The sequence below is a fragment of the Colletes gigas genome, unplaced genomic scaffold (assembly GCF_013123115.1).
Source record: "Colletes gigas isolate AHSC1104 unplaced genomic scaffold, ASM1312311v1 Colletes_gigas_Sc00020, whole genome shotgun sequence".
Taxonomy (NCBI): domain Eukaryota; kingdom Metazoa; phylum Arthropoda; class Insecta; order Hymenoptera; family Colletidae; genus Colletes; species Colletes gigas.
In genome coordinates, this window is record NW_025106649.1 from 2251496 (window position 1) to 2264608 (window position 13113).

Below are 13113 nucleotides of genomic sequence, written 5' to 3' on the forward strand. Positions count from 1 at the left end.
AACATGGTAATTAATTAATTAATGCGTACGAGAATAATAAGTCAGTTATGATTATGCGTTCTCTTCAGAGTTATTAATCATAGCTGCAGGCATCGAGCATTATAGTTATGACACATAACCGACATACGAACACCCAGTCGTATGTTTTCATCCTAATTGGTACAAAAAAAATTTGTTTAATTTATACATTTATAATGTAGTCAATGTAACCACACTTTTAACGTTTTCGACTGAAACATTTATAACTTATAAGTTATTTATTTATTTATTGGCTTATAAGTCAATTATAAAAATATAATCGTTTGATTTTTCTTAAACATATGCAAAGTTTCAGATGTATTCAAATTAATAGTACATCAATTTATAAATTAATGCTATTGTTAGTAGTTCAAATTGATCTTAAAAATGTGTGCCTTGGAAGTTGTTTGCAAGTTAATATACTATAAAGTTTAATATCAATCAAACAAATTCTTATATATTATTATTTTTAAATACTTTATGAGTCGAAAATATTAAAACTGTACTTATGATAACTAAATTACAACTATATAGTTTAAAAGAAAATGAAACTGAGAAGAAACGATCGATTATAATGAAGACGTAAGGACACCACATAATTGAACCACATAAGTGAAGAAGTTTCTAATGTGACAACAAATACGTATAATAAAATTAAGAACTTTCCCTATTATATTACAGCAATGGTAATGAAACGAATAATTTTTGTAGTATTTACACTAATTAGTGGTACAGAGTCGAGAACATAATTGTGATTTATGTTACTCCCTCTTATAGAAAAGTAATATGATACTTGGAAAAATTAAGTTGCAGATCGTTAATAATACACCATCCGTTTAGTATGCATAAATCATCGATTAGTAATAGCTCATCATCGCTGCTAACTATGTTGCAAAAGACTTTCAGATACGTCGGCATAAAGAAGAAATATATTACAAACGAACACGCGCGGAATATCGTTGATGAATTAATTAATCGGTAAAAGTCCTGAGTGAGATCCTTGAGATATCCTCGATTATTTTTATATTTATCCCAAATATGAAATAGTCAAAAATAACCACAGTATATTTTTTTAAATAAAATTTTATCTAACTCTCGTGTCCAAAGACACGATGTCATCGTTGACACAAAATAAACAACTTAAATACGTATTTACTAAAATTCCATAGAATGTTATCAATGCTACGAAATAAATTTTATTTATTTTGAACTATTTACTGAATTTTTGGTAAGCGGTTCGCGTTCTCGTGTTCAGGTGCGTGTTAAGTGCGTGATAAATCGTTTACCACCTCGCGTTTATCTGATTTCATTGAATGAGTAAAAGTAATCGAGGGACTCGCATCGTCCTATAAGAATTGTGTGCCACCAATACTCTGGCGAGGACAGTGACTGGAGGGAAGAGGGGATTCCATTCACCTTACTAAACTGCCGTGTCAAGGGAAGTTTCACGAACAGACTGCTTCCACTACTCTCACTATCGTTCGTTCACTCGTCCGTATCGTTATGTTTTCTTCTTTTTATTATACATATTTATGGACGCATCAATTACTAACGATTACACTGGATCGATTACTGATAATTACATTGGACAACAAATTGCAAGCAACAGTAGGATTAAACTTACACTTGAAATTGTAAATGAAATCCCTACTTAAATAAATTCCTCTTTTATTCTTAATTAACTGTGAATTTAAACGGATATTGAACTTTATATAAATGACAGGTATAGATACGATAATTGTAATAAGTTTTAAGTCGTTTGTAGACAATATTTAAAATACTTCAATGCAGGAGCATCAATTTTTAATTAAAATTTATTAATCTATTTAACAGCTACAATTTTTCTAACTGTTTTGAGTAAAACATAATATTAAACTTGATATAAATTGTAGATATGGACACAATAATTGTAACAAATTTCAAACCGTTTGAAGATAATATTTAAAATAATTCAATGCAGGAGCATCAATTTTAAATCAAAATTTATTAATCTATTTAGCAGCTACAATTTTTATAACTGTTTTAAATAAAGCATAATATTAAACTTGATATAAATTGTAGATATGGACACAATAATTGTAACAAATTTCAAACCGTTTGAAGATAATATTTAAAATAGTTCAATGCAGGAGCATCAATTTTAAATCAAAATTTATTGATCTATTTAGCAGCTACAATTTTTCTAACTGTTTTGAGTAGAACATAATATTAAACTTGATATAAATTGTAGATATGGACACAATAATTATAATCTGTTTCAAACTGTTTGAAGATAATATTTAAAATAGTTCAATTCAGGAGCATCAATTTTAAATCAAAATTTATTGATCTATTTAGCAGCTACAATTTTTCTAACTGTTTTGAGTAAGACATAATATTAAACTTGATATAAATTGTAGCTATGGACACAATAATTATAATATGTTTCAAACTGTTTGAAGACAATATTTAAAATAGTTTGAGGCAGAACTATCAATTAGAAACCTAAATTTATCAATTTGTACAACCACACTGCTACAGTTTTAACTGATTTGAGAAAATCATAATATTAAACTCTATATAAATAATAAATATCGACACAATAATTGTAATAAGTTTCAAACCGTTTGAAAAGAATTTTTAAAATAATTTGATGCAGAAGTAACAATTCTAAATCTAAATTTATCAATTTGTACGACCACGCTGCCACACTTTTTCTAACAGTTTTGAATAAACCATACTTTATAAAAAGAACTGTCTTACAAGTAAAGCACATATACGATTACCATCCATATTGTTATTATATTGCAATTCATCATTTTTCACTGAAGTGTCACGCAATTATTACGCGTGGAACGTAATACAGAAATAAATCAAAACTCGCTTACCAACCCGACGCGCGGCAAAGTTTAAGTACCAAGTGTTAATAACCGAACGTGCAAAATTTTATCGTGATGCGTGCCATTTGACCGAAGTAAAGTTTAATCCTGACCTATATTCTCCTTTGGAACATTATCTTCCACGCTACTCATTGTCAAATTTCGCAAGTTTCATCAATCTCGGTACCAACAAAAACAATCCCGAAATAAATTTTACGTATCTGTTGCAAGTCTCTTGATGGGTCGAAAGGGGCGGTCACTTTTTTACTGGAGTCGAAAGAAACAGTGTATAAATAGTAAGAGATCGTTCGACGCGACAGTCTTCTAACAAACATTCGTTAATAACGATGAGAATCTTATTTCGTTAACAAAAATTTTCCTCTCGATGTAAACAGTAATTTGCTACCTATTTATCAATTTAGCAACTATAACGTTGCTAACAGTTTGAATAAAACGTGATGTTACACTTGAAATTAATTTGTAGATATCGACACAATAATAATGTTCTGAGTAATAAACATTTACGTAAATTTATCAATTTACGTAGCAACTACAATTTTTCTGTTTGAATTTTACAATTTTTTAAGATTCTAAAATATCACATCCCTTAAGACTTTAACACTTTGGAATTCAAACAATTAATTCTCAAGCTGAAACGTTAAATAAAATTTTGAATAAGATTCATAAATTTCAATTTACGAAAATAATTACTAAGACAATTTCTAATATACGTAGTTCACGATGGTCCAAAATCAAAGTTTTGGTCTCACAAAAAATTTTTAAATTTTGAGGGGTAAGACCACTGTAAAAGTCTAAAATAAAGCGTTTTTTTGCGATTTTTTTTTTGAATGGATGGAAAAGTAAGAGGACAATAATATTCAAGAATATTATTAGCCATGTCGTTAAGTGTTACAAAAAAAAATATTTTTAAAAAAATAGTGCAAAATGACGACGCTGGAGCCATTCTCACGAGGCGTGTTTTGAATTTGTAATTGACCCAAATTTGTATCTGGAAAAAAAACAAAAAATTTTCTCTTAATCTACATAAGTATAGCTAGAGAAATACGTAAGGGATCTTCGATAAGTTAATTTTAACATTATTTACTGACGTTTTGTACAAAATTGAACTTTCTACTTCAAATGCTCGCCAATCTCATAAAAATTAATGTTTCAAAAATCCCCTACGTGTTTCTGTAGCTATACTCATCTAGATTAAGAGAAAATTAGTTGTTTTTTTCTAGATACAAAACAGGCCTCGCAACAATGGCTCTTATTCAACTAATTTTGAATAAATATTTTTTTTTTAACACTTAACGACATGGTTAATAACATTCTTGAATATTATTATCCTCTTACTCTTACATTTATCAAAAAAAAAAATCACAAAGAAACGCTTTATTTCAGATTTTTACAGTGGTCTTACCCCTTAAAAAAAAAAAATCGATCGAACGTGTCAGTCCCATCGCTAGTTCGTTGAGCACGGCTTCCAGTGACGATCGTCGGCCAGCGACAGGCAGTCTAGTTGCTAAACGTGGCAGAAAGCAGTCCGAGTTGGGCGAATTGCCGATTTCGTGGACCAGTCCGCCTCCCACGTGCTGGACCTACCTACACCTCGTTAAGCAATTACGGTCAGGTCGCCGTTCGACTTCTTTCATTTCGCCGACATCGGCGGAACGTCACGTTGCTTTTTCATCGAAGCTCAAAGTAGAAAGGAGCGACGAGTAGCGATGGGGCCGACACGATTAGCTATCCACGACGCTCAAACAATTCAGTACCAGAGTAATTAACACTGGGACTAGCGAAGTAATTTCAAATAAAAATTGTGAAAAATTTACTCGACTGGATATCTGAAAATTTGAAGGGAAAAACATGGAGAACAAATTGTTTCAATCTAAAGTGTAGCCAAATGTTCACTTTTTAATATCTCTTTATTATTCTAGTTCTAGTTCCAATATGTTTTTTGATTTTTCTATTTTTTATGAGCAAAACGATGGAGGCATCTCTTTTTGAAGGACCTTTGCTAAGGTTACCGTAACTTCTAAAATATCGAATATTTTTATACAAAAAAAATTGTAGACGTTCTTCAAATCGTAGATCTAGATATACGTATTCGTATAATTTGATAAAAAAATATTTTATCTTTTCCACCAAAAAATTCCAAAGTATCATGAAAAAAATGAGTTCGACTCTATGATAATCTTAAAACCTAGGTATTCGATTGACTTCAAAAGAGAGAATCGCCAATAGAGATGCCTCTATAGTGTGAAATAACAAACTTAAAAAAATATTAATATTTACTATTTTCTTTTTTTATGTTTCGTTCGCGAAGATTTTTGCTCAAAAGGAGAAATTTGAGAAGTATTATAGAGATTAAGCAAAGGAAAAATGAAGCATCTATTAGAGGCATGTGATCACATCTAGAAGGTCACTGTCGCAGATTGATGCGTCCCCCGACAAATCGGTTTTGAAGAGAAGACTATCGCCACTAATCGTTCACTCTGTCGGCTACATGAAAGAAGCGCTTTTTGCGTAATACACGGTTATAGCTACATGCATTTAATAACTGAACGCGTGTATTTCGTGCTCAACGCAAAAGGCGAGTTATAAAGAAGCAGCGTTAAAAGGGGTCTCACTGTATATGTCAGTGGTTTCCAAACTTTTTGAAAGGCGCCCCCCTCTCTTGAAAAGAAAACATAAGAGGAGATAAGTGGTGGGTTTAAAATGATACAAGTGAAGTATTACATACATAAATTGCGTTGCTTTAAAGAAATCTTTAAATTAAGCCCATTTTTCTACGTTCAAAATTTTCTTTCGTACTTCAGCTATATTCTAAAAACGTCTACCTATGTGTTAGCTATAGCGTTAAGTTATACAGAAACGAACCTCTACTATATTTTGTAATTCCTATTATAGCTCTTATATTGCTTATTTTGAACCTACTCTATATTTTATAATTCCTATTATAGCTCTTATATTGCTTATTTTGAACCTATTTTATATTTTGTAATTCATACTATAGCATTTAGATTGATTATTTTGAACCTGCTCGATATTTTGTAATTCCTATTGTAGCTTCTATTTTGATTATTTCGAAACTATTCTATATTCTGTAATTCCTATTATAGCTTTTATATTGATTATTTTGAACCTATTCTATATTTTGTAGTTCCTATTATAGCTTTTATATTGTTTATTTTGAACCTACTCTATATTTTGTAATTCCTATTGTAGCTTCTATTTTGATTATTTCGAAACTATTCTATATTTTGTAATTCCTATTATAGCTTCTATATTGATTATTTTGAACCTACTCTATATTTTGTAGTTCCTATTATAGCTTTTATATTGCTTATTTTGAACCTACTCTATATTTTATAATTCCTATTATAGCTCTTATATTGCTTATTTTGAACCTATTTTATATTTTGTAATTCATACTATAGCATTTAGATTGATTATTTTGTACCTGCTCGATATTTTGTAATTCCTATTGTAGCTTCTATTTTGATTATTTCAAAACTATTCTATATTCTGAAATTCCTATTATAGCTTTTATATTGATTATTTTGAACCTACTCTATTTTTTGTAGTTCCTATTATAGCTTCTATATTGCTTATTTTGAATCTAACCTATATTCTGTAATTCCTATTATAGCTCTTATATTGCTTATTTTGAACCTGCTCGATATTTTGTAATCCCCATTGTAGCTTCTATTTTGATTATTTCGAAACTATTCTATATTCTGAAATTCCTATTATAGCTTTTATATTGATTATTTTGAACCTACTCTATTTTTTGTAGTTCCTATTATAGCTTCTATATTGCTTATTTTGAATCTAACCTATATTCTGTAATTCCTATTATAGCTCTTATATTGCTTATTTTGAACCTGCTCAATATTTTGTAATTCCTATTGTAGCTTCTATTTTGATTATTTCGAAACTATTGTATATTCTGAAATTCCTATTATAGCTTTTATATTGATTATTTTGAACCTACTCTATTTTTTGTAGTTCCTATTATAGCTTCTATATTGCTTATTTTGAATCTAACCTATATTCTGTAATTCCTATTATAGCTCTTATATTGCTTATTTTGAACCTGCTCGATATTTTGTAATCTCCATTGTAGCTTCTATTTTGATTATTTCGAAACTATTCTATATTCTGTAATTCCTATTATAGCTTTTATATTGCTTATTTTGAATCTAACCTATATTTTATAATTCCTATTATAGCTTTTATATTGCTTATTTTGAACCTACTCTATATTCTGTTATTCTTTAACTTATTTTAAACTTATTTCATATTTTGTAATTGCTATTATAACTATTCTATATTATAGAAAATTTTGAGTGTAACAAGTCGTGGATAAATGCCTCTTTTTATCAATACATTAATATATCGATCGCAAAAGTTTAACAACCGTTGAAGTATATCATTCTACATTGAATAAAAAGTTACTTTCTTTCTAGAGATTGTTCCTAGGAAGCAGAATTTCTCATTAGCTTGCTACGTAGTGAAATCAATCAAAGAACTGGTTAATAACGTTCGAACCTTGATAAATGATAAATAAGAAAAATATAAATTAGTTTTTGTTCTTCAAACCCAGTGTGAAAATCATTGTTTGTGTTACTAATGATACTATCGATAGTAATCATTGGATATTATTCCTATCGCTACTATAAACGATCTAGCACGATTGTAACACGAACGAGCGTGCTACTGCGCGTTCATTAATATTTGTAAAAAAAAACAACGATCATTCAGGGCCAAGACGGATCGAGTAAACGTGAATCTGAATGACTGACGTCGAGATCTGTCATTATGAGAATTTAGGACGTAACTGGTTCGCGTAACCATATATTGCACAATGAATGAGTAATAGTTCGTTCAAGAAAGAGGGTAAATTTAGATACACGTTGATGTAACGCTGTTTTGTATAATTAATTCTTATTTCTTTTGGCATTGAATTACCACGAACACGTGGAACTTTGTATCCTCTAACGCACTAATCGATATTAATTCTATGCCGGCAGAATATTAATGTTTCTGTAATTTCTTCAATAACAGTTATCGAATCCGAATAACAGAGAATATTGATAAATTATTCGCTATTATTAGGATTTATCGCCGCGTTATAAATCACGTTTTATCGGTGGCGTCAATTGCAAATAACATAAATCGATCGGTCGCGTGCAACTTCGATTTACTGTAATCGATTCTCTCTGAAGTCGAACCGACGTCATAAAGTATGAAGTTCGATAATTTTGTTTCTGGACAATCGGTTGCTACGTTGATCCGAGGTTTGTCGTGGTACTTATTTTTTAACTTCATCGAAATTCATGAATCACGTCCAGATTTATTTTCTGCTACGTTCAACCTTCAGAATTAATTTCTTTAGCTCCGTAGCGGGAAGTTGGCCGACAATTGTTCATAGAAACGTGGAGCGTCTGTAACAGAGACGAGACAAATTTTGTAAAAATTCGCGATAACAAATTAAATAAAGTTCTGAAATATTTCATTCTATCATTCGTTTGTTTAATCGAATAAAACTGTTACTGATTTTTCGGCTCGTTATTCGAAACTTTTATCTAGACAAGAATTGTTTCCATCTTTGATATCAATTTTTAATCAGTTCTAATATTCCACACGTACCTATTAAATATTGCTAGAATCAAAGTGGTACAATCGGGGTCCTCCATTCGTTAAACGAATTAAAGACTTCTTTAAATCTGTTTGGCTCGATAAATCGAATATAATCCGGACTTTATAAATTAAAAAATTTGTTTTTTCTTTAATATGTACTTTCTTCGTGGCACAATATCATTTTGAAATATGTATGTAGTCACTGTAATTCGAAGATAACCAACAAGTTGCGGTGAACGAGAGACTTCGGAGTGAATGAACTCTGTCTCTTTCTCTCCCTTTATTCTCTGCTTTTCATTGCGTAGGGACGAGTACGGAATGAACAAGCGGCCACCGCGATGTGTCCTGAGATCGATGTATCTCTGCCCCGGGTTGCCTCACTTTGGCTACATACATAGTAGATATTTATTTGGCTGCGTTTACCTTTAGCTGCATGTTGTACATTCGCGGTTAAATGGAAGTGAACGGTCCGACAAGAAAGAGAAAATATTAATTCCAGTACTTTAGGAGTGGCTTGATAAATGAACGGGGTATAAATAACTGCTATAAATTAATTAAGAAATTTATGCACCAACCGTACGAAATTTTGACATTTCCGCAGAATTCGATTATTCGATAACAAACAATATTCCATTCGGTGTTACAATTATTAGTTATCCGTCATAGATTAGAGAAAGAAAAAGGACTCTGTTACAATTTAATTTTTAACCCAAGGTATATGAAAAACTCGAATTTTATTGTTTTTATTTTTCTTTACTTTGGACGACAAAATGTCACGGATCGACATTTTCGTAATTCGTTTAGGCCCAATACGATGCTCGTTAATTAAGCTACGAAGTCTCGTACGCCATTCGGAATGTGTTGAACACGGTGTCTATAAAAGTGAAAATTCGCTTTGGTTTGCTTCGCAAACCCGTTCGAAATGCAACGAAAGCGGCACCGAAACGCACATAAATAACATAAATAAGACGTCGAACAAGTCCTCTGTTCTTACAAGACAACGCAACGGCCCACTGCAGCATACTCTTTTTAATTTCGGGTGGGAGTTTCCTGTTCGCCTACCATGCTCCCCAAATATTATTATTCCTTTTTTCGTTTCACGACTTAATTCGCCAAACGAAAAACAAAGGAGCACAAATGTACACAGTAAGTACAAAAGTACACAGTTAACTGAGTAAGATGGGAAGCGTGATGTTCAACGAATACGGTTGGTTTACAATCTATCCGAAAATGTTAATCGTCGACAAACTACTATCGTTCCCAGGATCTCGATAATTTTATTGCACTGATAAAATGATGAACAGGTTCCACCTTATTATGATATTCCTTCTAGATGAAAGGAATAGTAGAAGAAATTATTATGATAGTCCTAGGTAGAAGGAATGACCTAGAATTATTATAATACTCTTTCTAGGTAGAAGGAATAACCTACAATCATGATATTTCTAGATACAAAGAATAAACTAGAATTATTATGATATCTCTTCTAGGTAAATAGTAATTCTGCCTAGATCGATAATAATAGCCTAGAAGGAATATCGTAAGGTGATTATTATGATAGATAGAAGAATTCTAGGTAGAAGGAATTATTATCATATTCTATCTAGGTAGAAGGAATAACCTACAATCATGATATTTCTAGATACAAGGAATAACCTAGAATTATTATGATATCTCTTCTAGGTGAATAGTAATTCTACCTAGATCGATAATAATAGCCTAGAAGGAATATCGTAAGGTGATTATTATGATAGATAGAAGAATTCTAGGTAGAAGGAATTATTATCATATTCTATCTAGGTAGAAGGAATAACCTACAATCATGATATTTCTAGATACAAGGAATAACCTAGAATTATTATGATATCTCTTCTAGGTGAATAGTAATTCTACCTAGATCGATAATAATAGCCTAGAAGGAGTATCGTAAGGTGATTATTATGATAGATGGAAGAATTCTAGGTAGAAGGAATTATTATCATATTCTTTCTAGGTAGAAGGAATAACCTACAATCATGATATTCCTAAATACAAAGAATAACCTAGAATTATTATATCTCTTCTAGGTGAATAGTAATTCTACCTAGATCGATAATAATAGCCTAGAAGGAATATCATAAGGTGATTATTATGATAGATAGAAGAATTCTAGGTAGAAGGAATTATTATCATATTCTTTCTAGGTAAAAGGAATAACCTAGAATTATTATGATATTTTTTCTACGTAGAAACAATAAGGTAGAATCATTATAATGCTCCTTATAAGTAGATAGTAATAACCTGGAAGCAATACCATAATGTGGAACTATTGCCTCAATAAAATATAAAATCTTGATTATTTTGTTGAATCAATAGTTTCACCTTATTATGATATTCCTTCTAAGTAGAAGGCATACCATAATAATTCCTTCTACTATTCCTCTAATTATTCCTTATATCTAAAATCCTTCTTTCTATCATAATAAGATAGAACTATCGGCTCATGGAGATCTTGGATTGGTAATAATCTCCTTCTAGGTAGAAGGAATATCATAATAAGGTAAAACTATCGGTTCAATAAAATTATAAGCTCTTGATAATTTTAAATCAATAATTACACAATATGATATTTCTCCTAGGTTATTCCTTCTACCTAGAAGGAATATCGTTGAAATGGTAACAATCTATCGACGATTGATATTTTTAAATTGCAAATGGCGGTTGAATGTGCTTATTAAGACCAACGGGCAAGCATACATATAATTTTTCCAGTTGCGACAACCTCGAATCTCTTTTTAATTGCAAAAAAGTTTCCTATCGGAGGAAAAATGACAAACGTATCGTTAGACGTTTTCTCGAGCCTGCGTAAGAAACGTGATAGACAGCGGCCGAGGAAAAGAAAGCGAAGGAAGAAGTAGTACATTTTTACGCGTTTTTATCACACGTGTGCACCGCCTTTTACACGCATGCACATGCGTGTATTCCCTTTACACGTGACGTTGGTGGATTTCAGAGAGCCGCCGGCATCTTGGTAGAAGGGTAAATAAGGCCGGTGATTCGCCCAAGGGGGTCTAACTGTCCGGATGGTGCAATTCTGCCCCGAAGGCTCCAATAACCTACTCGAGACCACTGACTCGCCTCGAACCTCAGATCGACTAGTATGACTCCTGTTCTGTCTCTTTTGATACTTTGCTTTCCGACAGCTCGCGGCGCGGATATGAGTATTTATAATCCCTCGTATCATCGATTTCGCGAACGACGATTACACACCCGACGTACATGGTTTCCTGTGTTGGTTCTCGATTCAGATTTTCCTTCGCGTAATCGTCCTTTCTCGCGTTAGCCTGAACGTTTATTAATTTCCCATTTCGACGATATTCTGCTTTCTTGTACGATCCACAAATCTGTTAAACGAAAGAAAATAGAACTTATTTACGTATTCAGAATAGTTGTACTTATCTTAAAATGTACTACCTAAAATTGTTCTTTCAATTCCAATTTTACACTTTTCTCGTGGGTACTTTTATAAAGCAAAAGTTTTACTGAGAACTTATCTTCAAGCTGTTTTATGGAACATTTTAGAACTGTTACATCCACAATAACAATTATTTCAGAAGTTTTATTAGAAAAAATGATATATGGACGGATTTGTTCAGCTGTGTCCTGTCGATCGGCGAAAAAAAATATATAATGTATCATGTAAAACAATGTAAATGGCCTTGAAATGAATTTGACTGTTCCATCCAGCCCACCTTTCTATTTACACAATCAGGCGTTCCTCTCGAAATCCTTTAACCTCCCGAAAGTTGTTTTTACCAGATTTTATCAACGTAATTCCCGAAATACCTACATCGATTAATTAAAATAAGACACTCTATATAATCTATAAAATTATAATAATATTCACTGCATTAAAATAATAAGCAAGAACTATCAAGTAAAAAACAAGAAAATAATAAATAAAAATAAAAATGAGTATATTAAAAAGTATCCTACGCACTATTAATCTTTCGAACGTCATACGCAATATGAAACAGATAATGCAATTTTTTCGGTGCATCAGTGCATTTAATAAGAAAGTAAAATCACAAGAATTGTTATTCTCGATTTTCAACGAGAAAGAAGCTACTGGGCCGTTCCAGTTGCGTGACTCACCCTGTATATGCATGAAATACGCCACGAGCATTAAACAGCATAAATTTGAACAACTATTATTAACTATTACATACATTATTTAGCACGGTGTACAGAATAATTAACTTAACTTGACGACCTTCAATTAGTCATAAACAACTCATCTCACAATCGAATGCACGTGAAATAAATTTTATTTCAAATGACGTGTATTGCTGTATTAAATCAGACGAACTATACGCAATATATCTAACAGACGAAGTCGGGAAAAGCAAAATAATGGCCATTTTTAAATTCATAAACAATTTATCTTTCCCATAAATTCCTGAAGTAAACATACTACGGACGAAGAAATAATATATAAATGTACGCATACTTATTTACAAAAGATAAATCAAAATAAAACTCATATGAAATGAAATATTTCACAATGGATGGATAAGCATTCTAAATCAAAGTGTGTAATTTTAATTTA

At 31.4% G+C, this 13113-nt stretch overlaps 1 protein-coding gene across 2 annotated transcripts in view; it reads left to right on the plus strand.

The window, feature by feature from the left end:
* LOC122400774 (aquaporin AQPAn.G-like) overlaps window positions 1–13113 on the plus strand; it is a 92126-nt gene that overhangs the window by 62094 nt on the left and 16919 nt on the right. The gene's annotated exons all lie outside the window — the stretch shown is intronic.